The sequence below is a fragment of the Phocoena phocoena genome, chromosome 8 (assembly GCF_963924675.1).
Source record: "Phocoena phocoena chromosome 8, mPhoPho1.1, whole genome shotgun sequence".
NCBI classification, from domain to species: domain Eukaryota; kingdom Metazoa; phylum Chordata; class Mammalia; order Artiodactyla; family Phocoenidae; genus Phocoena; species Phocoena phocoena.
Window position 1 is genome coordinate 56652011 of NC_089226.1, and position 25666 is coordinate 56677676.

At 37.9% G+C, this 25666-nt stretch overlaps 1 protein-coding gene and 1 pseudogene across 1 annotated transcript in view; both read right to left on the minus strand.

Annotated features, from left to right (window-relative positions):
* Positions 1 to 25666, minus strand: part of UVRAG (UV radiation resistance associated) — a 324547-nt gene that overhangs the window by 106803 nt on the left and 192078 nt on the right. The window lies entirely within an intron of this gene.
* On the minus strand, positions 11071 to 11909 carry LOC136126411 (tomoregulin-1 pseudogene; annotated as a pseudogene).

Genomic DNA, 25666 nt, shown 5'->3' on the forward strand with positions numbered 1-25666 from the left:
ACTTGGCCCATTACTTCTGAATAGCAGTTTTGACATATAACAGGAATAAATTATTATTTAGTTTCCATTTTTAAAATTTTTATTTATTTAAAATCTTTATTGGAATATAATTGCTTTACATTGTTGTGTTAGTTTCTGCTGTATAACAAAGTGAATCAGCTATATGTATACATATATCCCCATATCCCCTCCCTCTTGCGTCTCCCTCCCACCCTCCCTATCCCACCCCTCTAGGTGGTCACAAAGCACTGAGCTGATCCCCCTGTGCTATGCAGCTGTTTCCCACTAGCTATCTATTTTACATTTGGTAGTGTATATAAACTCAAAATGGATTAAAGACCTAAATGTAAATTATGTTATAGTTATGAAATTATTACATTCCTTTGCAAACAATTAGATGTGTTCTACATTACTCTTGAGGTTTCTAAGAATTATGTTCAAACTGTGAAAATGGCTGTTTAACCTTAGGACCTCAAAAGAGGTAACAGCCATATCTAGTTGCCTGTGAGGTTACGGAAGAGAGTTCCTATCTTTACATTTAGGAATCTACATTTGGTCAGGTGAAACCAAGGTTTTCTTTTCTCTTTCCTTATCCCTCTCTAAATTACACCAAAAGTTTAAGAAGAGGCAGGGTGCCGGCAGAGAGAGAACCACGACCTAACACAGCATGGTAAAGTCAATATTAAAATTAAGAGTGTCTGGGTGATAGGGCAGGGAGGAATAAATCCCCAGGAAAAAGTGACTAACAGAAATGTCTAGGAAAGGCAGAGAAGTCAACATAGCCTCCCACGGCTCTCCCAGACTCTTCTACACATAGTTACTTTTGCAGTCATGGTGGGACCTGACAACACTGGCCACAGCTGGCATTTAATCTCCCATTCAAATTCCTCTCATCCTTTGAATCCCAATGCAAATACTCAATCCACTGAAGCCTCCCCCCCAAGTCCCAGATCAGAATGGATGGTGCTTTAAGATTCATCAGTATTTATCCTCCATTTGGAAGCAGGTAATCACATTACGGATTTGCTTTAAGATCATATATTTACATATCTCTCTCGTACAATAATCTACATAACAGGCACTGAATAAATGTTTGTTGAATTGTATTAAATTGGTTTACAAATAAAAAGGTTTTGTATAAATAAAACATACTTAAAAATTAATGTTTATTTATCAAAAGAATATATGTACATGGTTTAAAAAGTCAAATTGCTCTACAAACTTGATGGTAAAAATATTAGCTTATATGTTTCTTAGGTAATACCTTACCTCTCCCTCAACTCCTAACCCCCTGAGCCAACAATTCTCAATGCTTTAAGCTGCTTTTTAATGTATTTACCCTACATATACATAATTAATATTCTATATTCCTGTTTCTTGATTCTCTGGTTTTGAAAACAACCTACTGGAAAAGATGAGGATTTCTCTCTCTTACACATTGCTTCCCCATCTCTTCCCAAAACAACTACACTTCTTCCTCCCATTCTCTCAACAAGGTCAACGCCACATTTTGGGGGAATTCTCTGGCAGTCCAGTGTTTAGAACTCAGCGCTTTCAGTGTCAGGGCCGGGTTCAACCCCTGGTCAGGGAACTAAGATCCCACAAGCTGCGCATGGCCAAAAATAAACAAACAAAAACACATTCTTCGGTGAAATCAATGTGCAATGTTACAGTATTATAACTACATAATTATTATTTTGAGTAGAGCCATATAATGAATGATATTTATATTTTCTTTCTTTTCAACTTGGTTCTTCCTGGAGTTAATTACCATCTAATTTCTTCATTTGTTAAATTTATTGATGTACCTCTAAGTAATTCATTCTCTGACTCCCTGAAAGCAATGAAAATTCCCTCAAAATATAATTAAATACATCAGATAATCTTTCATCTTTCTTTGTCCTCCTGCTCTCTAGGCCAGTTGAAGAACTGACCTTCTACAATTTCCCTTCACCATCATCCTGAGATCCCTCTGCTTCTCTGCTGTGCTGGATCCCTTCTTTTCCTTGAATGATGTGTTACTTTTACTTGGTTTATTCCCTTGTATTAATAGAGCACATCTTCCAAGAGTCTCCTAGGAAAGGTGCATAGGGAGATTTTTTTTTTTAGGACCTCCATGTCTGAAAAGACTTTTCTACCATGTATTTGACTGACAGTCTGACAGACATAGGCACACCTGGTTTTTACTGTGCTTCACTTCATTGTGCTTCGTAGATACTGCATTTTTTACAAATGGAAGGTTGTGGCAATCCTGCATCGAGTAAGCCTATCAGCGCCACCTTTTCCAGCAGCATTTGCTCACTTCACCTCTCTGTGCCACATTTTGGTAATTTTTTACAATATTTCAAACTTTTTCACTATTATCATATTTGTTATGGTGATCTGTGATCAGTGATGTTTGCTGTTACTATTGCAAAAAGATTACGACTGGCTGAAGGCTCAGATGATGGTTAGCACTTTTTAGCAGTATTTTTTCATTAAGGTATGTACACTGTTTTTTAGACATAATGCTATTGCACTCAACAGACTACAGTATAGTGTAAACATAACTTTTATAGCACTAGGAAGCCAAAAAATTCGTGCGATTTGCTTTACTGTGGCGGTCTAGAATCAAGCCCACAGTATTGCCCAGGGATGCCATATATAAGCAAAGCTTATAGAAATAATTTTCCCACGGTATTCTGAGGGCACTGTTCCATCACTTTCTACCTTTCAGTGTTGCCTTTAAGCAGTCAGATATCACAATTCCCATTCCATCGTATTTTTTCCCCTCTGCAAAGCTTCAGAATCTTCACTTTAGCTCTAGCATTTCGAAATATCACAGTGCTTGGCACTCACTGGGCTCCCACAATCTGAAATCAAGTCCTTCAAATTATTAGAATTTTTCTTATGTTATTTCTTGAATAATTTCCTACCCTCTTGTTTCCTCTTCCTTTTCTGTACTCACCATTAAATGATGTTGGATTATCAGATATTTGAAGAATGGCTCTGATTTCTTATCTTTTCTCTCATATTTTGAATCTCTGCCTTTTGTACTTTTTTCTTTTTTATATTTTTTCTTTTTTTGAGCTTTCCTTAACTTCACATTCCAACTTTGTCCTGTTTTTTTGTATTCCATCATTTTACTTTCTGAAGCTTTGTTTGCTTGTCTTTTAATGAACGCTCATTTTCATACCATCTTGTTTTTGTTCTTAGATGTAGTACTTTCCCTTGTCTCATAGAGCGTATTAATAGTCTTTACATTTTGCTTTTTATAAAAAGTCAACTTTATTTATTGAGGTATAATTGACATATAACATTATATTAGTTCAGCTTTACAACATTAGATATTTATGTGTTTTTACTTTTTGTTGACCCCTATGCTTTCTTCCCTTCACATTTCATTTTTGATTATTTATTTTGGCTTCTGTATCTCGTGTGAGAGCTCTCCCCAAATATCTGATGATCCTTGGCTGACCGTTCATTCATTCATTTAGTTTTTGGCTGTGTTGGGTCTTCGTTGCTGCACGCAGGCTTTCTCTAGTTGTGGTGAGCAGGGCTACTCTTTGTTGCGGTGCGTGGGCTTCTCATTGCGGTGACTTCTCTTGTTCCAGAGCACAGGCTCTAGGTGCGTGGGCTTCAGCAGTTGTGGCATGCAGGCTCAGTAGCTGTGGTGCACAGGCTTAGTTACTCCGTGGCATGTGGGATCTTGCTGGACCAGGGATTGAACCCGCGTCCCCTGCATTGGCAGGCAGATTGTTAACCACTGCACCACCAGGGAAGTCCCTGACCATTCATTTTTAAAAGTGAGGCACTAAAACAGTGATTGATGGGACTTCCCTGGTGGCCCAGTGGTTAAGAATCCGCCTGCCAATGCAGGGGACGCGGATTCGAACCCTGGTCTGGGAAGATCCCACATGCTGCGGAGCAACTAAGCCCGTGTGCCACAACTACTGAGCCCGCGCTCTAGAGGCTGCGAGCCACAACTACTGAGCCCGCATGCCTAGAGCCTGTGCTCCACAACAAAGAGAAGCCACCGCAATGAGAAGCCCGCACACCGCAACAAAGAGGAGCCCCCGCTCACCACAACTAGAGAAAGCCCAGTGCACAGCAACGAAGACCCAACACAGCCAAAAAATAAATTCATATATAAAAAAAAGATGCTCTTTACAAATAAAAAACACAGTGATTTCAAATATGAGCCCCAAATTGAATGGTACAGTAGCTTACACAGAGAGTGAAAGGCAAGTAAGTATATACTAAATGAATACAAATTGGTTCTTGATTCATTTGCTGAGAAATATTTCCCAGTTGCCCCTCAACTGACAACGATCATTCCCATGTCTTTGTTCACGATGTATATATAACTTAAGTGGCACTCTTCTATTTTTAAATTGGAGAATAATGAGGAAATAACTATATACCCATGACTCAAACTTAATTGATTTTTTGCATTTTTTTAGTTAAAATAAATGAAATGCTTACAGATAAAGTGAGCCTCCTTTGTTCCCCATCCCTACTACCATCAGTTAGGATGCTTTCAACCTCAATTAACAGAAAACCCAAATCAACTGATTTAAATAATAAGACTAGAGACAGATTAGTCCCAGGACTGGCTAACTCAGGAACCTGATGACTTTATCCAGAACCCAGTTTTTCCCATCCTTCTACTCTGCCACTATATATGTGTTACTAGCAGCCCAGTCATATCTGTCTTAGTACATAAAACCATTCCCAGAAATACCCCCAGAGAACTGGCCATAACTGTGACACAAGTTTATGCACAAACCAAGCACTAGTGATGGAACGGACTTAATTATGATTGGTAAAAAGCCAGTTGTAATTTACTGCTGGGGGCTGAGCCCCACCTTCCATATAGCAAATGAAGAGAAAGAATAATTAACAAAATGGAGCTCTGCTGATAAGTAGGAAGCCAAGAATGGCTGTGGGTAGACAAGCAACTGCATCTGCCATGGCCCCTCCCACAAGCTACTAGCTTTATAAATTTGGTGAACATCTGTATATATCACTTTTTATACTTTTAAAATACAAATGTTTAGATGAACAATGATAGATCATGTATATCATTCTGCAACTCACTTTTCCCCTCAGTACTGTTTTTTAAGAGGTATTTTTGCTGATATACATATGTAATGCATTTCTTTGAACTCCTAATTAGTACTCTATCTCATGGATATTCAGACTTTACTTCTCTACTCTTCCTTACTGACGAAGATTTAGGCTGTTTCTATTTTTTTCTAATTTTTGCCCTCCTTTGAGCAACTTTTTCTAGTATGAATACAGTTTTTAAGTATGTCCCCATTTTACTAGATTCCTCCAGAATGTTGCTGACGCTAACCCTAGAGAACAATGTGTAGCTTTGGAAGTAAAGTTGACCTGTGTGTGACTCACGTTACACATCAATACAAGGGGAGTAATAACAGCATTGATCTCATACTGCTATTGTGACTATATAATTTTCAACAGTACCTGAAACATAGTAAGAGCAACTATAATTTTCTGAGTGATTACTATTGGTGTTAGTAATCTTTATATTCCTAGAATAGAAGACAGAGCCTATTCACATCTGTCGTGGGTTTTTACTGTGTGCACTTGACTAAATGAGAACTATTTCCCAGAATACTGGCACATGTGTGGATCCAGGCTAGAGCTGAACAAAAATTGGCATGAGATGTGGAGAACAGAAGTGAAGCAGCAGCCATGAAGCTCTGAAGTGAATGGTGGTTAGACCCAGTAAGAGACAGACATAGGCTGCCTGCAGATTCCATCTGGTCTTGGCGCTCCTGTTCCGCATCTAGCTCTTGTTCCCAACTGCTGGTGCTGATGACAAACAGTGACTCCAGGCCCACTAACAGATGCAGTGGTAACAGTCCTCCATAGATGTTTCCCCACCTGCTCTCCTTTGGGGTTCCACTCGGCAGCTGGTTAGATCTTGCTTCCCACCACCTGGCCTGAGCTGTCCAACCTGCAGCAAGCTTCTGAAGGGCTGGTTAGGGACTTTCTCTGATCCTCCAACTCCCCCTTTTGGATTCTTCTCCAGTTTCCCCCACAGTTTTGCAATATCTTATGCTTATAATAAATCCCTTATACCATAAGACTCATAGTGATTCTGCTTTCCTGACTGAAATCTGACTGATGGAATTAATATCCTTTCATAATTCTTTGAGCTGTTTCTTTTAACTGCTGAACCAAAAGCTTTTTATATTGTCTGGATTCCATCCTTCTTTCTTTCCTTCCTTTCTCCCTCTTTCCTCCTTCCTTTCTTTCTTTTTGCTATTTACATGCTAAAGTTTTCACTCACTAACTTATAAAAGGAAATTTTTGTTTTAAATTGAATCTTGACAGGAAGAAGGGATTCTCCCATGATTTTCTGGACAAAAAACCAAAGTCTCCAAAAAGTATTTGGGTATCCTATTTATTTTTTAGCCCAACTAATTTCTGATATATTTTCATAAAAATCAGAGTAGCAGAAGGCCTAGTTAAACCAGGTACATATATGTGTACATTCGTTTATTCACATATTTTATGTCCTTCATTAGCATTTTTATAATGCTATATATTTTTCATTGATAAAGGTCTTTCACATTTTTTGTGTGTGTGTGTGGTACGCGGGCCTCTCACTGTTGTGGCCTCTCCTGTCGCGGAGCACAGGCTCCAGACGCGCAGGCCCAGCGGTCATGGCTCACGGGCCCAGCCGCTCTGCGGTATGTGGGATCCTCCCGGACCGGGGCACGAACCCATGTCCCCTGCATCGGCAGGCGGACTCTCAACCACTGCGCCACCAGGGAAGCCCGGTCTTTCACATTTTTATTAAATATATTACAAGGTACTTATATTGTGGTCACTCTCTATTTGGTTATTACTGGTATATAGAATTTACTTAATTTTCATGTTGATCTTATATCCAACAAATGTGCTAGTTTTCTAATTCTAATAGTTTGCAGATTCCCTCACAGCTTCTACATAACATTCATATCTGCAAAAGACAATTTTGTCCCTTTATTTAAAATATTTATACTTCATCTCTTTTCTCCATTTAATTATATAGACCAGGACCTCAAGCATAATGTTTTTAAATATTTTATTGTATAATAACTGGCATCCTTATCTGCTTTCAACTTTAATGGAAATAGTTTCACTATTTAGCCTAATGGTTGTTATAGGATTGATAACTATTCTTTAGCATTTTAAGGAAATTCCCTGCTTTTTCTAGTTTTCAAATCGTTTCTATAACAACGACTAGTACTATTTGCAATCATTTGAGGCTTTACCATGTGCCAAATATATTTTACATATACTAGCTCATTGAATCCACCCAAACACCTAATGAGGCGGGTACTATTATTATCTCCATTTTACAGACAATAAAGTAAAGCACTGGGAGATCAAGTAATTTGTCCAAGGTCATATGATGTAACTGTTTTCTATTACTATTTTTAAAAAATACAAAACATTTCTTAGATTAAAACAACATATAAATATTAAAAGTTCTCATTACAAGGAAAAAATTTGTAACTTTGTATGGTGATGGATGGTAACTAGCCTTATTGTCGTGATCAGCTCTCAACATATACAAATATTGAGTCATTATATTGTATACCTGAAACTAATATGTTATATGTCCATCACACCTCAAGTTTTTAAAAAGCCACTCATTTATTAGCTCATATTTTTTGTAGGTCAGAAGTCCAGGCACAGCATAGTTGGGTTCTCTGCCCAACGTCTAACAAGCATGAAATCAAGACAATACCATACACAGTAAGTAAGAGTTTAGATTCAAACTCATGCCATCTGGTTCTACAGTTTATGCTCCTAATCAAAACCTATTATTGTCTTTCTAAATAAGTGTTGAATTTTATTGAATGCTTTTCCTGCACTCAGTAAAAAAACAACCACATGATATTTGTTTATCTGTTAATGAGTGAATTATGTGGAAGACTTTTTAGTGTTGAGCCACTGACTCTTCTCAACTGCTAGATTCAGCTTGCACATATTTTAATTTGTATTTTTGTATTTATGTCCATAAATCAGTTTGTCTACCAAGTCTGTTTCTCATATCATCCTGATCAGGCTGTTTATTAAATGCCTTCAAGGCAAATGCTTGCTCACCTTATCTCTCTAGGTTCTTGCCATCACTCAGTTTTTGACCTAAGTATTCTTTATTTTATTGTTAACTAATAGATACATTTAAGATTCTTTTTTTGGGTTTCCCTGGTGGCGCAGTGGTTGAGAATCTGCCTGCCAGTGCAGGGAACACGGGTTCGAGCCCTGGTCTGGGAAGATCCCACATGCCGCGGAGCAACTAGGTCTGTGCACACAGGCCACAACTACTGAGCCTGTGTGTCTGGAGCTTGTGCTCCGCAACAAGACGAGGCCATGACAGTGAGAGGCCTGCGTACCGCGATGAAGAGTGGCCCATGCTTCCCACAACTAGAGAGAGCCCTCGCACAGAAACGAAGCCCCAACACAGCCAAAAATAAATAAATATAAATAAATAAATAATTTTTAAAAAAAGCATTAAGAGAATGACAATCAGAAAAAAAAAATTCTTTTTTTAATCCTACATTTTCAGTGTTGGTCCAGATATCTATTCTATCATGCTCGGGAAACAGATCTTATTCAGTTTTCCCATTTCTTTTAAAATCAATTTTGTTATATTTTATATACTTTTTGCTAAAAAATTCCATTCTACCTAAAAGTTGTTCACAGTATGTTCTTATGATTTTTCAGTCTCTGTTGTATCTATAAGTGTCTCCTTTTCTGTTGTCATAATTACCTCTCTGTATTTTTTTACTCAGCCACTTTTAAATAACACTTCTTCATTGCCATTCCCTCTAATCTCTATTCCTAGAATATTCCTATTAGATACATGTTGACACCTCTTAATTAACCTCTGTGTCCTATAACTTCTGTCCCATATATCTCTTTATCTCTCTGGGCTGCATTCTGGGTGACATTTTTCATTTCTACTTACTATTCACAAATTCTCTGCTTAAGTGTGTCTAGTATACTATTTATGAGGGTCTTTTTAAAAAATACATTTTTCTATGTCTCTTGAGTCACAACTACCTATTTTTCTTTTTCTTTTTAATTTATTTGGCTGCACCTGGTCTTAGCTACAGCACACGGGATCTTCGTTGCATGGCAGGTGGGATCTTTTTAATTGCGGCATGCAGGACCTTTAGTTGCAGCATGTGGGATCTAGTTCCCTGGCCAGGGATCGAACCCGGGCCCCCTACATTGGGAACATGGAGTCTCAGCCACTGGACCACCAGGGAAGTCCCAACAACTACCTATTTCTGTTTCATAAAATCTCATTCTTTTTTTATGGATGCTATTTCCTCCTTTGAGAATTTTGAAATTCTTAAAAGTCTTTTTTTATATTATTATTTCTATTTCCTTATATGTGTATTCTCCTATTTTTTGGCCTTTCTTCATATGTCCATGGATTTCCCCTTTGGGTTTCCTACCCGCAGGACGTTTCATAAAAGATTAAAGTAGAAAAGAGTCAACTGAAAGAGCTATAAACAATTTAACCCTCAGTAAGTGTATGACTCCTAGATGAAGAGAGTGTATACTCAAATTGGGTTTTAGTGTCTTCCAGGAGTTCAAGTGTTTGAAACACAATAGAGAAAAGAGGAATATTTTACTCAAAAGACATCTGGTGAACATAATGATTATCTGAGTTCTAGGAATCGCTCTTTTTCTAATATTATGTGATGTTGCTCTGTGTATACAAGTGTACATTCAGGCACACCCATGTGTGAAACTCATGACAATGAATCATTTCTAATTTAATATTTGTAACCTTTTATTTCATTGGCTAGTTTTGAGTGTGAAAACACTGCTTATTGTTCCTCTGAATTAATGGTGTCAAACAAATAGGTCCTGATGTCAGCATATTTTTGCAGGGAGTGAGGACTGGGCCATTTAGGCATAATTACATTATCTTCACTGGAAAAGCCAAAAAACTGAAATAGATATTCTGAACTAACAACTTTTAAGTTGGTCCTAAAACTTTATCTAAAAAGTACTTTCTAGTCAATAATTGGGCCTTTACTCTTAGTGACAAAATGACTGTTGAGACTAGTCCCAAACCGCCCATCAACCAGCCATATCATTCTCTGCTCAAAATCAGATTGTCTTTCTTGCTCTCCCAGGGGTATGCCTGATGAATCTTGCAATGTGTTCATAAGACAAGGTAAAGAAAGGAGTGTTACTGAATAAAAGGCACAAAACAAGGTATTTTTATTATCTCTCAAATTAGATAATAAGCTGAGATAATACACTCACTTTCTTAGTCTGTATCTGCTCTATAAAAACATCTAGCCCTTACAGAATTGATTTTAAACTAATCATTTATTTTAAAAAGGAAAAAAGGAGATGGTTTTAACTGTTTTTTTTTAAAATGACAGAGTAGGCTTTATTCAAATCTGTTTGTTAAACAGACTATTTTCACAACATCTAAATCTACTTTTCAGTGATCCGTTCCATCGTTGCTACCCATATACTTAAAAAAATTCAGTATTATTTTTTCAAAGAGAGAAATGATCAAATTCCAGTTCATACATCTTATAAATATTTTACACCTAACACACACAGCTTTACAGTTCATGCAACAGGTAGTGTCTAAAAAATCGGTTAATAAATCTCAAGAACACTGAAATGTCTAAACACAGTGTCTTCTAGATTTTTTTTGTAAGAAAAGTAATCTGTAAACATCTTTACCTTCAGTTCAAGCTTGGTCATTTGCTGTGGTCACTGTGGAAGAAGTGGGTATGACTTTATAACCATTTGGAAGTGGACCGTCTTTGCAAAAATATTACATTGCATGGGTAAAGAACAAGTCTTAGAATTACCATGTAATACAAATTTGTGAAATCAATTTCTGTATTTAAAAACATAAAACAAAGACTAAACAGTCCAAAACTGTTGTAGCTGAATATTCTAAATACGAGCCAACAGTACACTAAAAACGTCCAAAAAGAAGGCCTCTGAAATATTTCCATTCTTTAAAAAAAAGACATAATTTATATGTAAAGCACATCGTCAGTATACATATAAAAGTCATCAGTTTAAACCATTCTGGAAATATGTATCTGAAGTAAAATGGCCTCGGTTTTGCTGCTGTCATCCTCTATTGTTTTTAGGGCATTTTCTTGTTATGCACATGACAACTGCTACTATAATGGCAATCTGTACAGCTCCAATAATTGCTGCAGTAAGAACATGAGTGAGCTTTTGCCTACTTGGCACTACATAGAGAATACTAAAGTCTGTCTTTTCACAGTGCTGTCCAGTGTAACCAGACTCACATCTACAAGAAGCCTGAGTAGAATAAATGAATTCACATTTTCCATGGATACAGTAACTACTGAGGTTTTCAGGGCAAAGCATGTGGTTTCCAATATAAACATCTTCCCTTTGATCACTAGCATCTTTCACATCTGGTTGATATTGTAGTCCATCATTTTTCTTTCCCAACAAACTAGTGTCATCTGTGTCTGTGCAATGACCAAGATGCCTTATATCAATTTGTTCTTGTTTTATATAAGATGCTTCTCGAACAAAACAGGGATTGTTATAGGAACTGCCATCAGAAGCAGACACAGGATTAAACTGTACCCACCGCAATCTATATTACATCCACACCCAACCTTCTCTGCATCTTCATCACACTCAGCTTTAGATTTGCAAGGTCCACACTTGGAGTGTTTTCTGTGAACAACTCTCCCTGCCCCTTCCTCTTCTCTCTCTCCAGATCCAGAGCCATTATCAGAGTAGCATGGTCCCCTTGCTACTACTATTATCTCTTCCTGGTGCTTACAAGCAGCCCTTCTGGGAAAGCATTCATTTTGGTACGTGTCCCCATTTGATCCACAGATGGGAATATAATTTGTATGGCACATGTACGTAACTTCTGAGAATTTTGTGCCTTTTTGGTTTTTTGGCTGTGTTGAGTCTTTGTTGCTGCGCTCGGGCTTTCTCTAGTTGCGGTGAGCGGGGGCTACTCTTCGTTGTGGCTCACGGGCTTCTCATTGCAGTGGCTTCTCTTTTTGCGGAGCATGGGCTCTAGGTACGTGGGCTCAGTAGGTGTGGCTCTCGCAGGCTCTAGAGCACAGGCTCAGTAGTTGTAGCACATGGGCTTAGTTGCTCACAGCACATGGGATCTTCCGGGACCAGGGATCGAACCCGTGTCCCCTGCATTGGCAGGTGGATTCTTAACCACTGCGCCACCATGGAAGTCCCTGCCATTTTTTTGTTTTGAATTTTATTTTATTTTTTTATATAACAGCTTCTTATTAGTTATCTATTTTATACATATTAGTGTATATATGTCAATCCCAATCTCCCAAATCATCCCACCAGCGCCCCCATTACTATAATCCAAAGACCTAGAAAAATGTCTCTCAGGCAGTACATAATTACTGAACATTTGATGAATGAATGAATAGGTGAGCAGGTTCATTTATGTGTTTATAATTCTGATACTGTGAACCCTGACTTTGAATTAGCATTTAATAATAAAAATACTACAAAATTGAGTTAAGTGTCTGTTCCAAATTGCATGCTAAAAAGACAGGTAGGTTCCCCCCGCAAAATGATACAAAATGAGAAAGGAAACTTCTTTCAATTAAGTGTGACCAAGCTGTATCTTCTTAGAACAGAATACTGCTTATCATTTCCCCTAGAAATCTCTGAAGGAAAATAACATGCTATTTATTTACCAAATTCTTTTCAGCCACCTCAGGAATCTCCCATTTTTTGATTTATGCAGAGACCACAAATAATATAGAAGCCAGAAAATAATAAAAGAAAGTCTTGTATCTCCCATACAGAACACTATTTAGCAAATTCAATATTAGGAGGTGACTTCTAAAAAGTTTTTCCTCTAGTAACTCATTTTTTAAAGTCAGAAATGACAAAATTACGCTACTGCACACTCAAAAATAAATATTCCTTCTATGGAATATTTTACAACAGAAGTTGTCTCAATAAATTCATTCGTCATCTACACATTTAAAAAAGGTTTAGTATAGCTGTCAATCAAACTCCAAGAGACTTGCCATTTCTCATTAACTTTCCAACTGTATATTTATACAAACTAAATAATAAAATGCTCCAGTTGCTTACTGGTATGTTTAATTAACTTACAGCAGTAAATTTCTATAACTAACTACTGTTAACACTTCTAGTATTTCATCACTAGACTCTCCACATCATGAACCTGGGAGTCATCATTTATATTAATGGGAGTTACTAACAAGCAGGATGGGAAGAACTAATTCTTTTGTAAGTCTTTTAAAAAGGTTTCCAATAATATAAGTTGCACTCAAAATTCTTGGCATTATTATCATCAATATTTCCTCAAAAGTAAATATGGAGAACCACTATTATAAATCTAAAACTAATCAAGAACTGGTATATGAAAATTATATGAATTATGAGAAAAAGTAACCACCTGCATCAACCCTGTATGAAAAGGAGATGCTGTATACAAAGAAACATGTATTCTAGTCTTAAAGGAAGTAGCTTTAAGAAAAAAAAGGCGGGGGGGCTTCCCTGGTGGCGCAGTGATTAAGAATCTGCCTGCCAATGCAAGGGACACGGGTTCGAGCCCTGGCCCGGGAAGATCCCACATGCCACGGAGCAACTAAGCCCGTGTACCACAACTACTGAGCCTGAGCTCCAGAGCCCACAAGCCACAACTACTGAGCCCACGTGCCACAACTAATGAAGCCTGCACGCCTAGAGCCCATGCTCCAAAACAAGAGAAGCCACAATGAGAAGCCTGCTCACCGCAACAAAGAGTAGCCCCCACTCACTGCAACCAGAGAAAGCCCGCGCACAGCAATGAGGACCCAACGCAGCCATAAATAAATGAATGAATGAATGAATAAATAAATTTATAAAAAAAGAAAATTATGTTTCAATGTAATGGAGACCCTGAAAGGAATAGTACAAAAGGATAGAGTCACTTTAAAAAAAGTATATACTAGCTATATAACTGTGAATAATTCCAATACAGAATAATAGAGGTAGCCAAGAGATAATTTAATTATCTACATAATATAGACACAATAAATATTCATAGATAGCATAAATGTAAAAGCTACTCAAAAGCCTAATATATAACCAGGAGTGAGGCTGTTAGGTTGAGGAAAGTTTGTGCAGATTTAACTGTATTTTCAAATTGCCCTCTGAAACAAACTAATTGAAACTCTCACAAAGAGTAAGAGTTCCTTTTCATCTATATGCTCACCAAATTAGGTACTAAACAGACATTCAACTTCTGGCCAGGCTGATGGAGGTAAAATGGTATCTCTTGTGGTGTTAATTTGCATTTTCCTGATTACCAATGAGACTAGTAAAATACTAGTGAGTATTTTTTCCTTATGTTATTAGATATTTAGGGTTTGTTCTTCTGTAACAGCTTCTTTATACACTATGTCCATATTTCTATTGGGTTGGCTGCTCCTTTTCTTATTAATATATAAAGGTTTTTTTCCCCACATATTCTGGATCCTGACCCTTGGCTGATCTATGTGATAACGAATCTCTTCTCCTGATATGTGGCTTACCTTTTCATTTTGTTATTAGCAAGTTTTAAGAAATGAAATCAAAGTTATGGATCATTTCTCATATTATGGTCTGTATGTTTCTGTGATTTATTTAAGAGATCCTTTCTGAATTAGAAGCCATGGACTTCTCAGATTTCTCATTTCTACTTATTATTATCACCCCATATACAAATATTTACTGACTATTATATGCAATGATAATTTTATATAAATTCCCTCTTTTACTCTTCACATTTCTCTAAAGCCAGTGCACAGAGACTAGTGAGGCAAAATAAACTGGTTCAAGACGTGCTTGATACTGAAGTTCTTTCAGAAGAGTGAAATGGAAAAGCCATTTCTCCTTTCCTAAGTTTAGAAAACACAACTTTTATTATTCACATGCCAATATATATAGTTAATTCCTGTTAAATCGTTATATATGGAAGTGAATATATATTTAAGTCAAATTAGTCATATATTTATTATAACCAACCTGTGATCCAGAACACTTTATAAAGATATATTACTATGCTTTGAATAAATGGATATGTATATTGATATTAACCACTCAAAGCTAATCATCTTTGAAAGTAATTTTCATTTTTACATCAACGAAAGATTGAACTATTAACTTATCCCTCTTTTATTTATGCCTAAAAGAAAACTGCTGAGCAACTTGAAGTCACTCACCAGGCTGGGTGAGAAACTAGATGCTTTGGCCAATGGAAAGGGGCAATACCTGTTTTGTGGCAGGGTGTGTGTCCTTCTGTTGTATCTAGCCTTTGCTTGGGCAGCTCCTAAGCCTCTTCCACACTCAGCAGCTCAGATGTTTAGGGGCCACCTCCTAAAGCATGCCTTTGCTGGCTGCTCAACTCATCCCCAAGTATTTCTAACATGACCCTTATAATGCTGAGGATGACTGTCCACTGACTTGCTCTCCATCCCTGATGCCACTTCAGCAGCTGAGTAATTTCACCTAATACCAGCATCTTGTGCAGTGACAAACAGGTACTAGTCCTCAACACATGGCCTGACTTCAGTGATGTAAGTCTTTTGCAGTTTAACTCTCCTGTGACTAAACTATACATGAGTTAACTCTCATATCAATTTTTCATTTCAAGGAATTAGAGAAGAAAAACTCTGAAAACCAACTGATCATTTAATCCAATTCAGAAGTTACATTTGGTGATCTTATAACTGTAAATTACTGTGGGGAGAGGAGTAAAAAATGGCAGTGAATAGAACCATCTGGTTAAAAGAATGATATAAATTTGTTTTACAATTACACTATTATCCAGGACATAAATGTTATTCCTAGAAAACTGTCTAAAGAACTATTATAATAAGATGCTTTGGGAAGTTACAATAAGTTCACATCTACCTAAAAATAATTTTCTTACCTCTCCACCCATTTATTTCTTCAGAAAACCGAAAGATTCCACAAATCACTTACTCCAAACTCTCTGGCTTGATATAATTATCCTCATATCCCTCACTATTTGCCTACCAAAAGATCTAACATAAGAATTAAAGGAAAGAAAGATACTACTTTCAATGTAACATCAATAAAATTAAGTCTTATTTATTAGAGTAAATGATTAATTCATATCAGAATCCAAAGCATCTATGCCGTCATATGATACACATTAATAACAGACTGCAGAAGGCCAGTCCATGCTACCTGGAGAACTCATTGATGCTCTGGGGACCTCCTGTTGAGAAACACTGATTTCACATATTCTAATAATGTAACAATCTTTAACCCATGACATAGCCCACTATTAACTAAATATATTATTCCTCTACTTTCCCCGGTCCCTCAAAAGCATTACACTGATTTGAGCACACTGCAAACCAGAAAAGCAGTAAGTTCAAGTTAGGGTCACAGGTCAGAGTCATCTGGTTTTCTTTTTTATTCCACTGTCCCATTATATTACTGTATTTTAATTTAGTTGGTTGCAGAAGGCTGAGATGACAATAATACTAGAGAAGACTTCCTCATCCAGATAGTAACATCAGCACTGTAAAACACACTTCATTAAAAACAACACACACAACAATATGCTCCCAAATGTCAGAGATGAAATGGCTCCACAATTACTTTTGACTCGTTTTCCACATTTCCCCTCTCTCAGTGGACTGCCTAATCTCCGTAAGGTGTTCATTTCCTGTTTCACCGAGCAACCACCTTCTGCATTTTTATTTTGTTGATTTCTGCTGCCTAAAATTTCCACGGGGATTCCTCATTTTAAAACACACTCTTTGCTCTCACTCCTGAACACAGCCCAATTAGCACGGCTGCCTGTGCCTGGGATTACAACAGGCACTGAAGTTAATAGCTTCCCATGGTCCTAAGGGAGTGTATGAAACAAGGATTGTCCTGGCCAGAGCATCTAGAGTTAAAACTATGGGCTAGAGCATGGAGTGTCGGATTACTTAATAGCATTTGCAGAAACTGAACATCCCTTTTGCTCTCCTAATTCAATTCAAAAAATATTTATTGAGTGTTTACACAATACAAGGCTCTCCGTAAGACAATGGAGTAAGTTTCATGCCAAGTAAGATGCAGTTTCTACACTGAAAATATTTCAGACAAGAAAAAGACAACTCTAATACATCACTTGTATCACTGGGTTGCTGTTAAAATGAAATGAGAACATATATAAACATAACTCATTTCTGAGATACTATATAGAAAGAATTGTTCATAGGATTACAAAAGGCTACGACAGTCCATCAAACTATGGGGAATTAAGAAAGACTTTACGAGGAAAGTTTTAGATAACGGAAGAGCTTTATGTACAACCACAATTAGGTTATGAACTGAGAGGGCACTGGGATAAGACTAAAAAAGTAAGTAGCGGGCCAGGCTGGGAACTGTTTAACTATTTGAACCTGCTCTACATTCCTTTTAAGAATAAGCGTTTCAGCATTCGCTGAACTGATAGGTTCTAAAACACAGACACTTACTTGACTCATTCATTAGCAGATATTAGGCAGTAAACTCCCTGAGTAGTTGAAGTAAGAAACAAGCCTTCAGACCTGCAACAGTTTTTGTTTTTTTTTGTGTGTGTGTGTGGTAAGCGGGTCTCTCACTGTTGTGGCCTCTCCCATTACGGAGCACAGGCTCCAAACGCGCAGGCTCAACGGCCATGGCTCACAGGCCCAGACGCTCTGCGGCATGTGGGATTCTCCCGGACTGGGGCACGAACCTGTGTCCCCTGCATCGGCAGGCGCACTCTCAACCACTGCGCCACCAGGGAAGCCCCTGCAACAGTTTTTTTTACCCTGTGCTCTGGGAAACTTCATTAGTCCTTTCCATTTACATCAATGACTGAAATACCTTGTGGCATTACTACAAAAAGAAATCTAGTACTATTCTACTGGGTTGCATTTTTAATTTTCCTTAACCTTTTCTTAGGCCCACCTTTCCTTTTAGCACTTAGAATTAGAAAAAAAAATTTACATGGCTGACTGGAATTACTGTTGCAAAGCTCAATGTATACATAATAGTAGGTGCAAAATTTTATTGAGCATCTTCTGTGTGCCAAGCACTGTGCTTCATTTAAACCTCATGATAATCTAGTGGCACAGATATTATACCAGGTGAACAAAGACTCAGAGAGGACAACCTTTCCCCAGTTGCTCAGTGATTACAGGTGAAGTCCCAACATAACTACAAAGACTTAAGTGATAAAAAACCAAAAACAAACTCTGCTTAGTTTAAATAAATTGAGGAAAGAGAGAAGAAAAGAGAGGCATTTTGCATTGTACCTTTTAGAGGAAAAACAAATGTTAAGTGAACCAACTGATAAATGAGATTTAAATAATTAACATTTTCAATAAGAACACGGTGACTCCGCTTAATATATAGGAATTCACATCATGGCATTTTTTACCAGTGAGCTTCCCCTAAACCAGGAAAGGGGTATTTCAGTCTCATATACAGCCCCCCCACCTTTTTTGTTTTTTTTTGCGATACGCGGGCCTCTCACTGTTGTGACCTCTCCCGTTGTGGAGCACAGGCTCCAGACGCACAGGCTCAGCGGCCATGGCTCACGGGCCTAGCCGCTCTGTGGCATGTGGGATCTTCCCGGACAGGGGCACGAACCCGTGTTCCCTGCATCGGCAGGCGGACTCTCAACCACTGCGCCACCAGGGAAGCCCTATAGCCCCTTTTTGATAAATATACTTCTTCCATCTCCTAAATGCTTGCTTAAAAGTACTACGCTTAACAATTGGACCATCTTCTGGGCTTGATTCCCTCAGGCGGCCAGATCAACGTGAAGGCTTAGTTAACTTCTTATTTGACCTTACTTCATCTTTCAACCTCTTTCTCCATTTGTGAAATGAAGGGTTGACTCATACGACCTAAGAATATTCTGACTGGTTTTAAAACACGTCTACAATGCTGCATGTACAGAAACATTTTTTTCCATCTTTATTTTTGTTCCACTGTGTACTCTTAGGTAGTTATAATGGAGCTGGACTATAGACATTTGGGAAAGTTTTCACGTGAACAGAGATTTTTCAACTTAGGTCACACTCCTGTAATCAAGTAGAAAACCTGAAAGAACTAATAATTTTATTCATTTCAGCTATATTAGTCACACTGAAAAATATTCGTTTGATTATACTTTTAAGGTGCACAGCAAGAAAAAAAAGAAAACCAAAGCATTTGGTTCACCCTCTGCCTCAAGTCATCACAATCATTGTTTAATATAAAGGTCTGAGGTCTGAGTTCCTGACTACTTTAAATGCCAGCATCTGAGCAACAACCTATAATAAAATGAAGATGAAAGGTTACAAAAAATGTTCTAATTTATAGGATAAACAGTAGAAGAGTTGAAAATTAAGGCCACATCACTTAAGCCTAAGCATCATGTGAAAATCTCCCACTTCTGGAAGGAGGCCATCAGATTTAACTGGACGCCACGAAAGTAAACGTGCTAATTTAGTGAAAACAGCGACTACTTCTGAACTCTCCACATTAAAACAGCTTGACTACAAACAGAAGTTGAGAATGTTTATACGAAAGAATCTAGAATTTTTAATATAAGATGTGTCAACAGGTGTTTAAGTATGCCTAAAGCAGAGAAGAATAGCAATGAGGAGTCAGAATTATAGTCTGAAAAAATTTAGGTTTTCAATATATGCTAATGAAATCCCAAGGGTCAGTCACTATTTCTATAGAGAATCTGCTACTTATGCAAATAAAGTTCAAAGTATTCTCACTGATTCAAGGAGACACCATTAGAAAAAAATCTCATTCATTTATTAACAGGTCAATGTGGCCAGGCCAAGAGGTAGGCTGAAGGAATACAGAGATAGGGCATCAGTCTGACCACTGCCACTCAGCAAATTCCTTTGTCCCTTCCCTCCTGGCAAAATGCAACCTGGTTATGCTGAAGGGGAAGCTCCATAAACATCCAGACATGCCAAGGTGGCTGCAAGGTGGCTCAAGTCACAGGCTTGGGGATCTGTCTCCCCAGCTCCTTTATGTATAAGTATGCATGATGGCCATATGCATCCCAGTCACAAAAAGGTAGCAGATCATTAAAACTGACCATTTTTTCTCTCATGAGCATGAGATCCACATGCAATGACTATAATCTGGGCCCATTATTGTCTGATTTTGGATATATCACAATTTCTTTGTACTCTAGAATTTGTTTCTAAAAGAAATCAAAATCAATCAGGTTAAAAAAGCAATTCCTGGGGTTTTAGTTAAGATCTTCCACAGGAATAAACATAAGCACAAAAAAAATCCACAAAATGGGAAAAGCAGCGCTACCATTTCTCTTGGTTCCAATAATTCCACTACAGAAAAATAGCTGACCAGCTTTTAGAGATCTGTAAAAACCTTGTCAGGGACAGGCCAGGAAGTTTCAAAAGTACCTGCCAATTTACACCACTCCCTATTTCTCCTTCTGAAAATAAAACAAAAAATCTCAGACATCTTTTGAGGGCTTGAAAAGCCAAATGCTCTGACCAGCTATGTCGTAGCTCAATCTATTGAGCTAGTCTATTCTGAATGTATTACCTAACAGATGGTTAAGTAGCACAACAACAATGACCAACACATTTCATTTCAAAAATCACTTTAAAACCTACTTTCCAGCCCTCAGTGAAAAAAGAAATAAGGGGTAAAAGAACATTGCAGCTGGACTCTGGCTACATTCCTTCGTGTTTTGTGGTCTGAGCCTCAAAATGAAATGCAGCAAAGATTTCAGAGTTTCCCTTTACAGTGTGCAGGTGCACAAGTAATGGTTTAGGCAAAGGCGTCAGTCCAGACCTGGGCTTCAAACAGACCATACAAAGGAGAGAACTAGTTTTTGGTGTTTTTTCCCCCTTCTAGCAAAACTAGCTAAATAGAGCTTTGAACCCTAATATATCACATTCAAATAGCCACAGATGAAACAGGTAATCAGAGAGGGCAGAGGCTGAGGATTCCTAGGCCTATTACAATAAGCATAATTTATCCAATGAGTCATTTAATTCCTATTTTCCCATGAAGACCTGATTCCACCTAATACCCTGGAAAGGTTCACATGAAAATCGACACACTCAGGAGAAAAGAAAACCATGTCTAATCTGCTCCTTCAGTCATCCAGGCTAATAACTGAGAGGCTGATTCAATCAACAAGCATAATCAATAAATGTATTTGTATTTAGATATTTATTTACACATCTATGTTGTTCCAAAACGGATCTGAAGTGCTTTACTGCCCAGTGAAAATATTTGATAGTTCATAAAATCTAAGAGAGCATCAACTGTGAACTGCATCATTAGCTTATGTACCACTAAGAAAAGATAAATGCTATCCATCATGCCATGAATTGTAAGATGTATCTCATTTTTAGCAATATTAAAATGTCGAAAGTATTTACATTAGAATCAATAAAATACAATTTGTGTTTCAGTGAAAAGGGGAAGATAGAGGTATATAAAATTCATTCACTAAAAAGCAATTCCTGTGGTTCTCCTGGCTGCCAAAGAAAAAAATGAGTAACGTCATCACCCAAATCTCGCTGGCCTTCCCAGATTGCTTCGGAAAATCAATCAATAAACAAATCATCACTACTACTCACACTGGCGCATACTACTTGGAGTGCTCACATGTTAAGCTGCTCCTTCACAAATTGAAGTGCACAGCTTATCTGGAGAAAGAGTATTTATCATTTTGAGGAGTACCCCTCCTTCAAGCTCCCAAAGTGACTTTCCTACATAACTAATATTTTAAGGCAGATCATCATGCACAAATCTGATGAAAATCTGGAGAGATACTTAATTTTCTTAATATGGAACCTACAGAAGGTTGGGAGGCATTCTCCACAAAACTACAAGGTCATCTCTGTGAAAGACATATCTGGTTATGGTATTCTCTCCTCTTAAAATTACCTAGGGGTTCCTTCATCCCTTACAAGTAGTGTTTTTCATCATTACACAAACAAATGGAATGGAGTCAGCAAAAATGGTACAGTAAGTAGATCAAAGGACTTGTCCCTCTACAGAAACATTGAAAAAAAAAAATCAAGCAAAAACTGTCAAAGGCTTACAACAACTGGCTGAACAATGAATCAAGAAAAAGGAAACTCAAAATCAGAAGGAATGCTTTGCAGCATTTTTACTTATCTTGTCCTTAACCCCCTCTCCAGCTCAGCAGTGGTCTTAAAGGCAGCAGGCTGCCCTTGTGGGGCCCTGACCCCTGGTTCTTAAGGAAGCAGAGCAGATCTTATTCTAAAAAAATTTGGGTTGGTTTGTTCTAACTTGTCTGGGGGCGACCTGCAGGACTAATGCAAGGTACTTGCCTTTGTTCTGCCTAGTCAGAACTCACTCAGTGAGGAAAAGCAGAAGACACCGCTCAAGAAGTAAGACAAACCAGAGCTTCCCTGGTGGCGCAGTGGTTGAGAGTCCACCTGCCGATGCAGGGGACATGGGTTTGTGCCCCAGTCCAGGAAGATCCCACATGCCACGGAGCGGCTGGGCCCGTGAGCCATGGCTGCTGAGCCTGCGCTCCGCAACAGGAGAGGCCACAACAGTGAGAGGCCCGCGTACCGCAAAAAAAAAAAAAAAAAAAAAAAAGAAAGCTCTCATATCAGTAACCTAACTTTACATCTAAAGGAATAGAAAACAAAACCCAAAACTAGCAGAATGAAAGAAATAATAATGATTAGAGTAGAGATAAAAGAGACAAAAACAACAGAGAGAATCAACAAAACCAAAAAGTCAATTCTTTGAAAAGATCCATCACATCTTCTTATACTAGCTAAAAGTTTTTAGCTGCAATAAGAAAATAAAAAAGGGCTTCCCTGGTGGCGCAGTGGTTGGGAGTCCGCCTGCTGATGCAGGGGACATGGGTTTGTGCCCCGGTCCGGGAAGATCCCACATGCCACAGAGCGGCTGGGCCCGTGAGCCATGGCCGCTGAGCCTGTGCTCCACAGCGGGAGAGGACACAACAGTGAGAGGCCCACGTACCGCCAAAAAAAAAAAAAAGAAAAGAAAAAAGACACAACTAAAATCAGAAATGAAAATAGACATCATTAAAGACCTTACAGAAATGAAAGGGATTATAAAAAATACTATGAACAACTGTCACCAACAAATTAGATAACCTAGATGAAATGGTCTTGTTCTTAGAAACACACAAATGATATAAACTGAGTCAGGAATATATAAAAAATATGAACAGACCTATAATAAGAAATTGAATCACTAATCAAAAACCTCCCAACAAAGAAAAGAACAGAACCACTTGGCTCCACTGGTAAATTCTAACAAACATTTAAAAGAAGAATTAACAGCAATCCTCAAACTCTTCCAATAAAGTAGAAGAGAAGGGAACACTTACTTCATAATGCTTTCTATGAGGCCACTATTACCCTGACAGAAAGCCATGCAAGAAGACTATAGTCTTCTATATATTCCTTATAAATATACATGCAAAAATCCTCAATGAATTGCTAGCAAACTGAAGCCAACAGCTTATTAAAAGGCCCTCTTTGCAGAAATAGAAAAGATGATCTTCAAATTCATATGGAATTGCAAAGGGCTCTGAATAGCCAGAAGAGTACTGAAAAAGAACAAAGTTGGAGGATTCACAATTTCAAAATTTATTGTGGAATTGATATAACAACAGATATATGAACCTGTGGACTAGAACTGAGAGTTCAGAAATACTCTACGGCTAATTAATTTTCAACAAGTGTGCCAAAGCCATTCAATGAGGAAAGAACAGTCTCTTTAACAAATGATGCAGATACAGCTGGATATCCTAATGTAAAAGAATGGAGTTGGACCCCTAAGCCATAACATATACAAGAATTAACCCAAAGTGGGTCAAAGACCTACATATGAGAGACAAAATGCTATGACTATTTCAAGAAAACAAAGGGGTAAATCTTCAGGAGCTTGGATTTAGCAATGGATTTTAGATATGAAACCAAAAGCTCTAGAAACAAACACACACAAAAAAGATAGATAAATTAGACCTAATCAAAATCCGAAACTTTTATGACTGTGGTAAGCATTTCATGATGTATATAGGTCAGTCATTATGCTGTACACCTTGAATTTTTACGGTGCTGTGTATCAATTATATCTCAATAAAACTGAAAGGAAAAATAACAGGCTGAAAATCTGAGTAGGTATTTCTCCAAACAAGATATACAAATGGCCAGCAAGAACATGAAGAAATGCTCAACATCAGTCATTAAGGAAATACAAATCAAAAGCACAATGATATGTATACCACTTTATACCAGGGAATGTAAGCTGGTGTAGCTGTTGTGGAAAACAGTTTGGTGGTGTCTCCAAAAGTTAAACATAGAATTACCATATGACCCAGCAATTCCACTTTAAGTTATATGCTCGAAAGAACTGAAAATGGATACTCAAGCAAATACTTGTACATGAATGATCACAGCCAAAAAGTGGAAATAACCCAAATGCCCATCAATAGATGAATGCATAAACAAAATGTGGTATATACATTCAATGGAATATTATTCAGCCATAAAAGTACATGAAGCACTGATTGTGCTCAATGTGGATACACTGAAAATATTAGGCTAAGTGAAAGAAACCCTAAACAACAGGTTACATGTCGTAAATGATTCCAGTTATACAAAATATCCAGAAGAGGTATCCATAGAGACAGAAAGCAAATGGGGTGGTTGCCAGGGACTGAAGAAAGGGGTTACTGGGTAGGAGGACAGGGAGTGACTACTTACTAGATACAGGGTTTTCTTTCAGGGTGATGAAAATGTTTTGGAACTAGATAGAAGTGGTGATTACATAATACCATGAAGATACTAAATGCCACTGAATTGTACACTTTAAAAAAGTTACGTTATGTGAATTTCACCTCAATTTTTTAAAAAGAGGAAAGAAACCATACTCATGTCCCCTTCTGTCAAACATATATATTTCAGGCTCTCTTTAAATAAAAGGTTTTGAAATTGAAAACAATACTTGGGCTATAAATTAATCAATGCCTTTGAAAAGGAACTGAATAAAACTATACACGTGCTCCCTGCCCTCCACTTACAAGCCCTACCAGATACAGTACTAAATTCTTCCACTGATGCCCACCTTTCCTGCCTTTTCTCTTGCAGTTTCCTAAATAGAGTGGAGGATATTTCATTCCTTCCCGCCCACAGACACAACATTCGCAATCCATCAGTAGAACAGTGGTTCTCAAAACTGACTGCACATTGCAGTCACTTAAGGGGCTTTAGAAAAATATATCTCATGTCTGGGCTTATCAACTGAATCAGAATTTCTGGAGGAGAGGCATTTCCATGTTTCTATGCTAGATTATTTTTATTCTGCCTTTAGTATTTCCCTTGGTATAGGTCTGCTCAGATGCGTTTTCTCAGTACTGACAGTCTGAAACGTCTTTATTTTGCCTTTACTTTTTTTTTTTAAATTAATTTATTTTTGGCTGCATTGGGTCTTCGTCGCTCTGCGTGGGGTTTCTCTAGTTGCGGCGAGTGGGGGCTACTCTTCATTGTGGTACGCGGGCTTCTCATTGTGGTGGCTTCTCTTGTTGTGGAGCATGGGCCGTAGGCACATGGGGTTCAGTAGTTGTGGTGAACGGACT